Here is a 12,089-nt window from a genome sequence, read left to right as displayed (position 1 = left end):
CTTAGTGGAGTTTGGATGACTCGTCAAGTCTCTTTCAAGCTTTTGGAAACTTTAATGACTTGGTGGGTTCAAGTTAATCTTGAGGACATGCCAATCTCTTTTATTGTTTGCTTGTTGTTTTGCTTGAATGATCATGTGTTTATTGTTGATTCGTGCAATTTTACCTTGAAGAACAACTGTTCTTGACTGGTCATTAACTAAAGGTAATACATTTTACTCTGGTTGCTTAATATTTTTTTGTTATATTTCTCATGTATTGACTTTCTTAAGGGTAGTAAAGATGTACTATGCCCTTTGGATAAGCTTACTACAATCTGCAAGAAGATGAAGTGTCCCAATGAGCTCCATGTCATCGAAGGTGGTGATCATTCTTTTAAGATTGGAAAGAAGATATTAGCATCATCTGGAACAACTCAAGATGAGGCAGAAGAGAATGCCTTGAAGTCTATTGAAAGGTTCCTAGCTAAGCTATATTGCTGACGGGAGCCAACACCTCTACATGCATGGCAGGTGTCCTTAATCCTATTAAAAGTTTAGTGAAATGAAAATGTAATTGCGTTTTAGATAGAATACCAATGCCTAGGATCTGAAATTTAATGTCGATATTTTAAATTTCATTCTCACTTTTCACCATGTTAGTGCTACAATGTTTAAGCTTTTATTCTTATTTGCGAGAACCATACATTATTTTGTCTGATAAATTCTGTTGTTGCTTTTGTGCGTACAAAGATGCATGCATGTTTAATTTGTATTTGTGTGAGCTTTTGTGCTTGTCTACATATGCATTCAATCTAGGTTCATTGAGGAATTATTTGAGTCACTTGGAGGGGGTGGGTTCTCAATGAAAACCTTGTCCTATGTTGCTTTTTGTAAAGTTTCTATGCGGGATCGTTGCTTGCTATTTTGGCTAAATTTTTTAACTAAATGTCCTTCCATGGGGTTGTATGAAACCCAAAAAAGCCTGAACTTTGAGAGAATGGGTTTTGGTGCTAGGACTTTATAACATTGAAACTTTAGGAAAAATCAATGTGTTCATTACAAACGCCTTGATTTGTAGCTCTATTTATGATACATAATTTATTTTTCTTTAATTGGTTATGGTCGACAATTTTAGAACCGTGGTCTTTTCTATCTTTTTCTTTTTATTTTGATAGTCAAATCAAGGAAATGAAATACAATTGTTATTAAAAATCTTAAATTACCATCTATAAGATAATAGGAGGTACAAGAGCAACATAACACTCTTTTAACCGCCAGCCATATCGTGGTATGAATGAAAGTGATTCTTTTTAACCTTTAGGCAAGAGAGAGTGAGAGGTGCTAGCAAAAAAGGATAGGATCAATGTTCAAAAAGGCGTAGGCATCCGCTTAGGCAGTTTGGGCTCTGAGCCACCTAGGCGGGCACCCAGACCCAAAGGCGGCTGGTGCTGTCTTTTTTTGAAAGTTTGATCCCCCACACCGCACCCTATTTTATTGCATATATTATATAATAATAATTATGAATTAATACTATTTTTTGGTTTATCAATAAATTAAAAATTATTGTTATATGCAAAAAGAATTTTCGATAATTTAACAATTACATATTAATGTTATTTTTTTGGCTTACCAATAAATTAATAATTATTATCACGTGCAAAAAGCATTTGATAAATTAATAATTACGGATTAATACTATCTTTTGGTTTACCAATAAATTAATAATTGTTGTTAAATGCAAAAAGCATTTTTGATAAATTAATACTTAGGAATTAATACTATTTTTTTAGTTTATCAATAAACTAATAATTATTATCACATGCAAAAAGCATGTTCGATAAATTAATAATCTATAATTACCAATAAATTAATAATTATGAAATAATAAATTAATAATTATGAATTAATTATCATATTTTCATGGCAGCGCCTACCTTTTACACTGCCGCCTAACAAAAGCGGCCTAGGACAGGCCGCCTAGTCCACCACTAGACGTTTTTCAAAAAATGCCGCCTAGGCGACTGGATGGTCGAATTTTTGCTCATTGGATAGGATCAATTAAGTCTGGAGAACAATGATTCCAAAAGCGAACCGCCTAGGGCCTAGGCGGTCCGAAAGGCTTGGGCGCATCGCTCAGGCCGAGGCGGCCAATCTAGGCGATCGATCCTTGTGCGGCCACCTAGGCGGTACGGAACCCGCCTAGGTGGGCTGCCAACGCCCAGCTCTTGCGCCTCGTCCAAGGGCGGAAATTGATTTCGGTAGGGGCAGTTTTGATCAATTTTTTTTATTTTTAAGGGCAAAAAAATTAGGGTTTTAGATTCATTTGGACCCTAAAACTTGTTGGAGCCAATTTTAGAGAGAGAAAGCCCCCAAAAATTTAGTTTTTGGTGAATTTTTTAAGATCGAAGGCTTTCTCAAAGTTAACAAAAATAGAAGATTTTGAGTATTTAAAAAGCATCTTTGAGGTGGAAGTTTGAAAATTGAGCAGTCAAACTCAAAGTAAGTGATTTTTTCTATTCTTTTAGTAATTTGCATTATTTTTTAGATGTCTTCTTCGGGATCTAATAGGAGTGGTGATCCGGTTGGAAATATGGCTATAACCCAAATTCTAATGATAAAAATTGTATAAGATGCAAGTTTTGTGAAAAGGGTACAAAAGGGGGCATAAACCAGTTCAAGAAACATCTTGTCGGTATCAGGAAGGATGTTGCCCCTTGTAAAAAGACTCCTGATGCTGTTAAGGAGGAAATAAACAATTTTTTTAACATGGTAAAAATGAAAAAAGATGAGAGATTTGCCTCTATAGCAGAGATTAGATCTGGGGTTCGGGTCAATTTTGATGATGATGATAGTGATGAGGAAAGGGAGGGATGTCAAGAGGTTGAGCAATCCATTATTAAGAGAAAAGGGAAGGGAGTTGTAATTGCTTCTGGTTTTGGGACTAAGAAGCCTCGGGTTAGAGGCTTTAAGGAAAGTTTTTTACCTCGGCCTGACCCTGCGGTTGCAGGAGAGAAAACAAAAAAACAAACCACCATTGAAAATAGAATCAAGAAGGAAGAGAGAGATAAAGCTGCGTATTATCTTGCTACATGGTTTTATGAGGCGGGCATTCTTTTCAATACCGCTCGCTTAAGCAGCTTTTATGCTGCGATAGAGGCAGTTGGCCAATTTGGCCCTGGGATGAAACCCCCAACCCCATATGAGCTTTCAAAGCCTTTTTTAAAAAAGGCAGTGAGTGCCACAAAGGAAGCTGTCAGTGTTTTAAAATGCGGGATGCGGCCCTGATGCGGTGGGGGGGTCGATGCGGCCCCGATGCGGGTGCATCGCGATGATGCGGTCAATAAATGTAAAACAATTCTAAAAAATCTAAAAAAATAAGTTAATTCATAGAAAAAAATATGAAGGTGATATATGTGATAGTAGGTATTTTAGTTTAATGATTAACTTCAAAACTATTAGCTTTCGGAGATTTTGTATCTAGTTATCTACTATCCCCTGATAGAAATTAGAAACTTGAAACCAGCTTCATAAAGCATTCAACAATCAACAATCATAAGAACAACTATAAGCACAACCATCAACAATCATAAGTACAACCATAAGCACAAAATAGTGATATTACAAAATACAAACCAAAAGTCAAGCTCAAGAAGAGTTAATAGTTAATAACTTAATACAATCATCCATTTTGAGAGTCAATTTTGAAATTTAAACTTCATTTTTTCAAATATCAATCAGACAAGTCATTTTGAGAGTCGTCATGCGCATCATCAATTTCATCCTCGACGACCTCTATGTATTCTTCTTCATTGGTCTCCTTTGAGTCAGCTTCTTCCTCCTCGACATCTGAAGCTAATGTGCGAGTGTGACTAAACCCAACAGCTCCTCTACTCCTTTATGCTCCAGTGTTAGGTCGATCTTCTTCATTAGCCCCTGTTATTAGCTTGACATCAAGCCATGTAAGATCCTCTTCTGCAAACACACGCTCTTGTCTTGGATCCATTGTCCACTCACTTATGGAATCACCATCAGCTTCATATAATTGAATAGGGTTGAGCTTCGTGCGATTTTCATACCTCTCCCTTAGCCGCTCGTTATACCGCACATAAACCAAATCATTCAACTTTTTCTGCTCCAACCTATTTCTTTTCTTTGTATAGAGTTGTGGTAGAAATTTGAAATCAGATAAATTAGATTTTAGATTAGAAAATTGAAATTCAAGAAATAAGGATTAAGGAATAAGGAGTAAGGGACTTACATGCTCAAATGCACTCCAATTGCGCTCACAACCAGATGAGCTACATGTGAGATTCAACACTCGAATAGTGGGACATTGTAGATTTGGTGTCTCGCTTCCATATATTGCCCACCATGCAGCTGTATAATATTTTATAGTTTAGAATATAGTTAAAAATTAAGGGTATAAAATAAACAATGGAACTATACATAAAGTAAGAGACAAGAAAGATTATTTTTGGGCTTTTGGCCTTTACTTGGATCGGTAGTGTCCCTATTTCGAGTGGCAATATCTCTCCAAAGTTTTCCAAAGCTAACTTGAACTTAATCAATTCATGGCTCTGGATCTCTTCCTGGATATCTTTTTCTGACACTAACCTCTCCAGCACATATAAGAACCCACCATTTATTACCCGATCTTACTCATGGATGGGTGCTTGTAGTGAAGAGATGGGTTTAAAAAATAACCGGCTGAATGGAGGTGCTTGTGAAACTGGGTATCCCATCTCCTATCAATAATTTCAAGTATAGCCTTACACATATTTTCATCATCCTTTAAAACATCTTTTATTTCAATTCTTGCCCCAATCATTGCCTCATGTATGTAGTCCATGGTGAGCTTCGCATCACCATCAACCAGTCGAAGCACTCTCACTAAAGGGCGAGCCACCTCCAATGCAAGAATTATTTGATTCCAAAAAGATGTATTCAAAATAATTTTTCAGCCTTTCTCCCATCCTTATGCGTTGACCATTTGCTTTGACTCCATTGCTCTGAAACAAACATGGTCCTCAAGGCACTTTTTTGTTTGGCTAGGCTTCGAAGAGTGAGAAATGACGTGGCAAATCTAGTGATACCCGGTCTCACTAATTCTCTCTTCTTCGTAAAAGACCTCATCATGCTTAGGACTTTGGTGTGATTGTAAATAAATCCAACAACAAACATAGCTCTTGAAATCACCCCACTAAATAAAGATGTTGTGCCCATTTCCTTAAGCATAAGATTATCACAATGAGTTGTGCAAGGAGTCCAAAGCATATGCTTCATTTCAAAGTCAAGAAATGCCCAGCTGTAGCATAGTTGGCACCATTGTGTCAGTGATAATTTGTACCACATTTAGCTCCCCAACAAAATCGACAATCTCATCCACAAGCCACATAAGTATGTATCATCATGTGACTTGTCTGATGCATCAATAGACTTAACAAAAAAAGTACCTGTTGGGCAGTTAACTAAAAAATTAATGAATGCCCTTGATTTCCCATCGGACCAACCATCACATATAATAGTGGCCCCATATTTCTCCCACCCTTCTTTTTGAGAAATCAAAATTTTATTCACATCAAATGCAACATCCTTCAACAAGGGCTCCTTAACCTCATGTAGTGATGGAGGAATAAGTCTTGGGCCATATTGCCCAATTGCCTGGACCATACATGCAAAACTATCTAGAGTTATAGTATTAAAAGGAATGCCGGCCATGTCAATCCACTTACATACCGACTTCCTTTGTTCTTTCTTTTATTTATTTTCAATTGTGGTTTGTTTTCTTTTTTTCTATCTCTCCTGAACCACAATTTCGAGGTTAAGGGTGAAAAAAGAATCCATTGGCCCCATAGAGAGAGGTGTTCTTCTCTCAGCACTACCATCAATATTTATAACCCTCTCTCTTGAGGTTGGAGTATGAGTACCCCTTTGCCTCATAGCAACTTCAGACATATCATCATCTTCATCATTATCATAAACATCATGAAATAATTGCATAGCATTAAGTAATTCCTTTCTCTTTTTTTTTTTTTTTCTTTTATCTTTTTTCAATCTATCCAAATATTCTCTAGTCTCCTTTTTTATATCATCTGTAGCTTGTGGGCATGCTCTTACATTCCCAGAAATCCCGGCGAAATGCTCTTTTTGTCAAAAAATATAAGTATTTCCACAGAACAAGCATATCACACAATTTCTATCTTTCGGATTTTTTAGTTTAGCATATTTCAAAGCCGGATCCTTGTTACTAGAAGATTGGGAAGAAGACATTGCCTCAAAATAAGTATAACAGTATTATTGTACAACAAGGAATAAAAAGTTACCGACTTTGTGAAGTAGTGCTCGATTTCTTCACGGCCTCTGAAACCCCCAATTTCTTATCACAAATTCACCTTAACATCCCCAAATCAACAATCAAAGGCATCAAATGAACATCCAAGTATCGAACAACCGCCAAATCCAAGATTTGGATGAAAAAAAATGTTTCGTCTAATTTTTTTTTTCCCTCTATTTGATGCAAAAACGCCACAAAAGTGGCTGGAAATCTTCGTTTAGGGAGTATAATAACCCCCCAAACAATTTTCCTAAACTTTGGAAGTTCAAAAAGACCATTTTGCCCATCCTCGAGCGGCAAAATCGATAATTTTTTTCGTAGAAAACAGATGCAGCGTGATGCGAGCGATGCAGCCATGATGCAGCCTAATGCGGCCGCATCTGTCAAAAGCGCATATGCGCCAGTTTGCGATGTGGATGCGGGCGCATCCTGCATGATGCGGATGCGAGCGCATCCCGCATGATGCGGCCGGCGATGCGGCGATGCGGCCGCATTTTTAAACACTGGAAGCTGTAGAACTTAAGAAGGATGCATGGGCTCAGTATGGGGTTTTATTATGACTGATGCTTGGAGTGATAGGAAGAGAAGAAGTCAGTTGAATTTGCTTGTGAATTGTCCTGCAGGGACTGTCTTTTTGAGTTCTATTGATGCCTCTGATCATATCCATGATGCCCATTACATATTTCAAGTGAGAGAGAAGGTAATCAAGGAGGTTGGGGAGCATCTTGTTGTACAGGTTGTCACAGACATTGTTGTTTCTAATGTTGCTGCATCTAATTTATTGCACATAGCTTATCCTAGAATCTTTTGGACACCATGTGCAACACATTGTATAGACCTCATGCTTGAGGCCTTTGGTGGTTTAATTAAGATATCAGGTGTAGTGAAAAAGGCCAAGTTAGTTACAAATTTCATTTATAGCCACCATCTCACTCTCAGCATGATGCGTACCTTTACAAAGAAAAAAGAGATTGTGAGGCTTGGGGTCACAAGATTTGCGACCTGGTACTTATGCCTATATAGCATACATTTGAGGAGAGTGCGGTTGAGGCAAATGTTTATCTCAAATGAGTGGAGAGCATGCAAGTGGTCTAAGGATTAGGTTGGGAAGAAGGTGAGAGATATTATACTTTCTAAGGCTTTTTGGAGAGGGGTAAAGGGCACTCTTAAGGTATTTTTTCCTCTTGTCAAAGTCCTTCGCATGGTTGATAGTGACAAGCCTTCTATGGGCTACATATATGATGCTATGAAAAAATGCAAAAGAGAGATAGCCCAAAATTTCAATGATGAAGAAACCCGCTACAAGCCTGTTTAGGAGATTATTGATGATAAGTGGGATAGACAGCTACATCTGCCATTCCATGCAACTGGTCATTATTTGAACCTAGCTTTTTTTTATATTGACAAGGATATACAAACAAATGATGCAATTATGAATGGATTTAATAAGTGTGTAGAGGTGCTAGTCCTTGATCCTGATATGCAAGATATTATATGTGCTGATGAGCTGATAAATTATAAGTGCTCATTAAAGTCTTTTGGGAGTCCAATGGCAATGAGGCAAATGACCAAAAGTAATCCAGATATTGATAATATTCTTAAGTTCATCTTCATCAAGTTCAAGTAATCAAGTAATTATATTATTTATTTATGATTTTATTTTATATCTTTGCAACCCATTGGTGGAGCCAACATAGGTGTAGTTCTCCAAATTTACAAACGTTGGCCATTCGAATCTTAAATCTAACCACTTCTTCATCTGGTTGTGAGCGCAATTGGAGTACTTTTGAAGGGGCAAGGCCGTAGGGATAATTTGTATAATTTTGTGAATAATACATGAAGATATTAGATTTTAATTAGTTTTATTTGATTTTGTTAGATTCATACGAAGAAAAAGAACAGGCTTGAATCAAAGAGGCACAATGACCTAGTATATGTCAAGTACTATCAATTCTTGAAGCACAGGTTTGCTAAGAGAGAAAAGAGAGACCCCATCAGATAAAAAAATATGGACCATGCTATGGAGTGGTTAGTTGATGATGATGAGGTTGAGGGGCAAGAAGGATTGACATGGGATATGGTCATGGATGCTTCAGGGACATCAGCTGACCCTCCTAGGGCCACTAGATCTTCTGTATAGAGAACAAGGATGGAGGAAGAGGAGGAAGAAGAGGCTGATTCAGAAGAGACGGAGGAGGACGGGGATGACCAATATGTCGAGGAGGGTGACGACTCCGTCGACTCCGATGGATATGATGCCAATGCAGCTGACCCAAGATTTTTTGATAATGAATGAATGATGAATGTTGATTGTTGAATAATTATTAAACTTATTGTGTATTGAACTATTCAAGATTCTTTCGAGTCTTCAAGCATTACTTTCATAGTTTCATAATTCAATTTTGTCTTCTTCTTTATGATGGTGTACTGCAGTACTGGTGTGATACTATTTGATAACTTGGTTTGATAATTTGGTTGGTTGTAAATTTTAAGTTTTAATTGGATATGGAGTATGAACCGACTTATGGATTATGGTTATGCTTATGGAGTGTGTGCTAAATACTAATATATAGTATATTTGAATTATGTACTGCAATACATATAACTGATACTGACATAACTGCACTGCAGAATCCTTATTTGGATTCAACTGGGCCGCCCAGGTTTTGGGCGCCTGCCTAGGCATTGGGCGGCCTAGACCTCCCAAGCCACCTAGTACCCGCCAAGCACTTTTTGAAACACTGGGAGAGAGAGAGAAGCTAGGTCTTGGGGCAACAAGGAAAGAGGATCCGTAAGAGAGAGATGAGCTTAAGGCAAAGAGGAATGTCAAATCTTTTAAAGACATCTTTTTGTAGAGAGAGATGTCCACCAAGTCCAGAGAGAATTTCAAATCATGGAAATAAAAAGATGAAAGAGAGAGGGGATGTGTTAATTCTTAAAGAGGAAAGGTAGAGAGAGTGTGTTTGGCTTTTTCTTTGTAGTTGTGGATGGGGGTTCACCATTTGTTTGGAGGTTCACCATTTGGTTGGAGGCAGAACATAAAAAGGTATGTAAAAAAATATTCTAAACTAACAAGGTTGCAACTAGGGTGTGGTTTCTATAAGGTTGCAACCTTAAACCATCCAATTAAGGCGCACTTCCAAATTTTATCATAACATGTAATTTTGGTTTAAAAAATTCTTAGGATTTTCTCAAAATCTATTTTCATATCTAATTATAAAATTTTAAACTCCAAAAATGGTTAAAATTAAGTAGCTCTATAAACATATGAAAATGGACGGTCTAGATAATGAGTTACAAAATGTACTATTTCTGGGACTCCAAATCTTTTTGTTTTTTCATATTCGTACATCTCGATGTCAAGATGATCATTTAGAAAGCTTTTCAACATTAAAACGATTTTTTCTGATGGAGTTTTGAGGTGCATCTTTAATTCTACATTTTAAGGTTGCAACCTTATATAAACTTTTTCCAACTAACAATCCATCCTTCTCGCGCAAAAGGAGATTTTAGCAAATAACCAAATATAACACTTGGGCTAAGTGTCAGGTCAAGTTGGTTATTTTTCTTACATCTCCGCCACCAGGGGCCCAAGTATCATAAACGCCTCCAAAATAAAGAGCCTTGAACACTAGGAGAAAAGCGCTTAAACCTAATAAGATTAAGTGAATTCCCAAAATAGTGGTCCTTTTATTTCTATCTTTCCATTCATAACTGAAGAATGGAATGGATTCTTCAAGAGTCTCTGGTCCATGAAATGCATGATAAATACCACCAAAGCCTAGGATTGCAAAGGAAATTAGATAAAGTACTCTAGATACAAAGTATGCAAAGCTGTCTATAACTTCCCCCTAGGACCTCCCCCCAACCTAGAGTAGCTAGATGGGGAAATAAAATTCATCCTTGTTCATATACATGTTTCTTTGATACAAAATGAACCACTTCAAATAGATTCATTGCTCTCGCCCAGAATACGATTAATCCGACATCAGTCACGTGAGCCCCAAGTAATTTAATAGACAAATTGATAAGTCGGATTCTGATTTTGAAGAGGAAGAAGAGATGTCGTCGTCCCCCCGAGGGATTTCCCCAGGCGGAAGGGAATAAATCCGCTTGGGGTGCATAGCCCAAATCCAATCTACGTCCAAAAAAGGGAAATGACAATAGTGAAAAATGTTGAGCTATTGGAGAAAGTCTCTTTTTTAATCAAGATGCGAAACCCATGTCTCAAAATGGAAAGAACCGTCTATGAGATGAAATCCTGAATAAGCTCCAACTCCAGTAAGGATTGCCACACTTTTGGTATAAAATATCCATTTCTTTTCTTCACCTTTTGGACCATGTAGATCCATGATGTAGATAGAAAGAGAACCAAAAGTTTCAATTGCAAGAGGAGCATAGTAATGAGTGGATCTGTGTCTATGCAAAAAGTATTTATTTGCACGTGTTCATTACTTTTGGTTTATCGCTAGAATGCTACCATTAACTATAATCTTACAAGAAGGAAACCCTTGATTCGAAGAAAGAAACCATTAATCATACCCTTACACGAAAGAAATTGTTAGTTATATTTTACAAGAGTGAAAGCCCTTATTCAGATCTCAAAGGATGTCAAGGGTGGTGTTTAACAAAAGAGGGCGAAATATAAAGTCTAAAGTAGAGCCAAAGCCTTTTATAAGAATGGCCTGGTGAAAAGCCAAAATATGGCCTTAGAAGGAGAAGGCTGGTATTACCATAATTACTAGAATCTCTCTGCCGAGGTCACGATTCCAGTTTGGAACCTTGATTCAGTGATTCTGGCGAGGAATCTTTATGGAACTCATTTTTTAGAACTCAAGAATCTCTATTTCTTAATTCAGGATTTTATTTTTGAACCTTTTCCGAATCTCAATCCCATTATTGATGGAATCTCAGTCCCAACTTTTTCGAATCTCGATTCCAACATTTATTGAATCTTGATTTCACATTTGTTGATTTCTGATTCCACATGTAATGAATCTTGACTCGTTTTGCTTTTGAATTCCGAATTCATAGTATCAAGTACCTTGGTTCGTAGGAGCGGGAACTGTGATTCAATCAATATGCAATCTTGCTTCGACCTCCATAGAATCTCCACCCAAGTTATTTTGGAATCTTGATTCCCCAAAATCAGGTAACTGTTGTTCACAGGTGCACAAATCTGCGACTCGTTGTATGTGCAGTTTCACCTCAAAATATTTATGGACTTTGATTTCAATTATTTGGAAACCCACTTGAAGTACATTGTTTCCTGTTGTTTTTAGGGGTTTCAAATAGTATTCCAATTAGTGCAGCTTGAAGTATTTGTTACTCGAATCATCTTTTAAATGCAGATAAGAGATACTCAACATGTATGATTCTAATATCTTTTGCAGGTAAAAAAGGTTGGTATAACTAGCGCGTTGGTGCATTAAATTCAAGAGAACTTGGTCCTTTGAGCCTTAAAATTTAAATACTACACATAGTCACACTCACTATCACAAGGCACAAAGGCATCTGTACATAGAGGAGGACTTGCACTCGTTATTTATTTTTTTGGAGAAGTGATGTTTTCTTTGTCAATCCTTTATCATTTGGAGAAGTAATGTTTTCTTTGTCAATCCTCTATCAAAGCATCAAATTACTCGACACTCAATCTCAAGTTATATGATGCAATCATCTTTAAGTCATATTTTATTTTACAGCATATGACTAATAAAAAAGTGGCCTTTGTTCCTTGGAGACGATTTCAGTAATTGTCCACTGTAATGATCAATTA

General features: G+C 37.0%; 1 long non-coding RNA gene across 4 annotated transcripts in view; it reads left to right on the top strand.

Moving 5' to 3' along the window:
* LOC110007525 (uncharacterized) overlaps window positions 1–12,089 on the top strand; it is a 37,535-nt gene that overhangs the window by 13,882 nt on the left and 11,564 nt on the right. For 3 of the 4 annotated variants that reach the window (XR_016052192.1, XR_016052183.1, XR_016052186.1), the window contains one exon: window positions 271–506. This is a non-coding gene — a long non-coding RNA (uncharacterized LOC110007525). Of the gene's footprint in view, window positions 1–270; window positions 507–8,192; window positions 8,843–12,089 lie in introns of those variants that run through there. The other variant, XR_016052198.1, reaches the window with a different exon arrangement.

This window comes from Amborella trichopoda, chromosome 1, assembly GCF_054954075.1.
Source record: "Amborella trichopoda isolate Santa Cruz 75 chromosome 1, AtrichopodaSantaCruz75HAP2 v2.0, whole genome shotgun sequence".
NCBI classification, from domain to species: Eukaryota; Viridiplantae; Streptophyta; class Magnoliopsida; order Amborellales; family Amborellaceae; genus Amborella; species Amborella trichopoda.
This window is presented reverse-complemented; position numbering and strand designations above follow the sequence as displayed.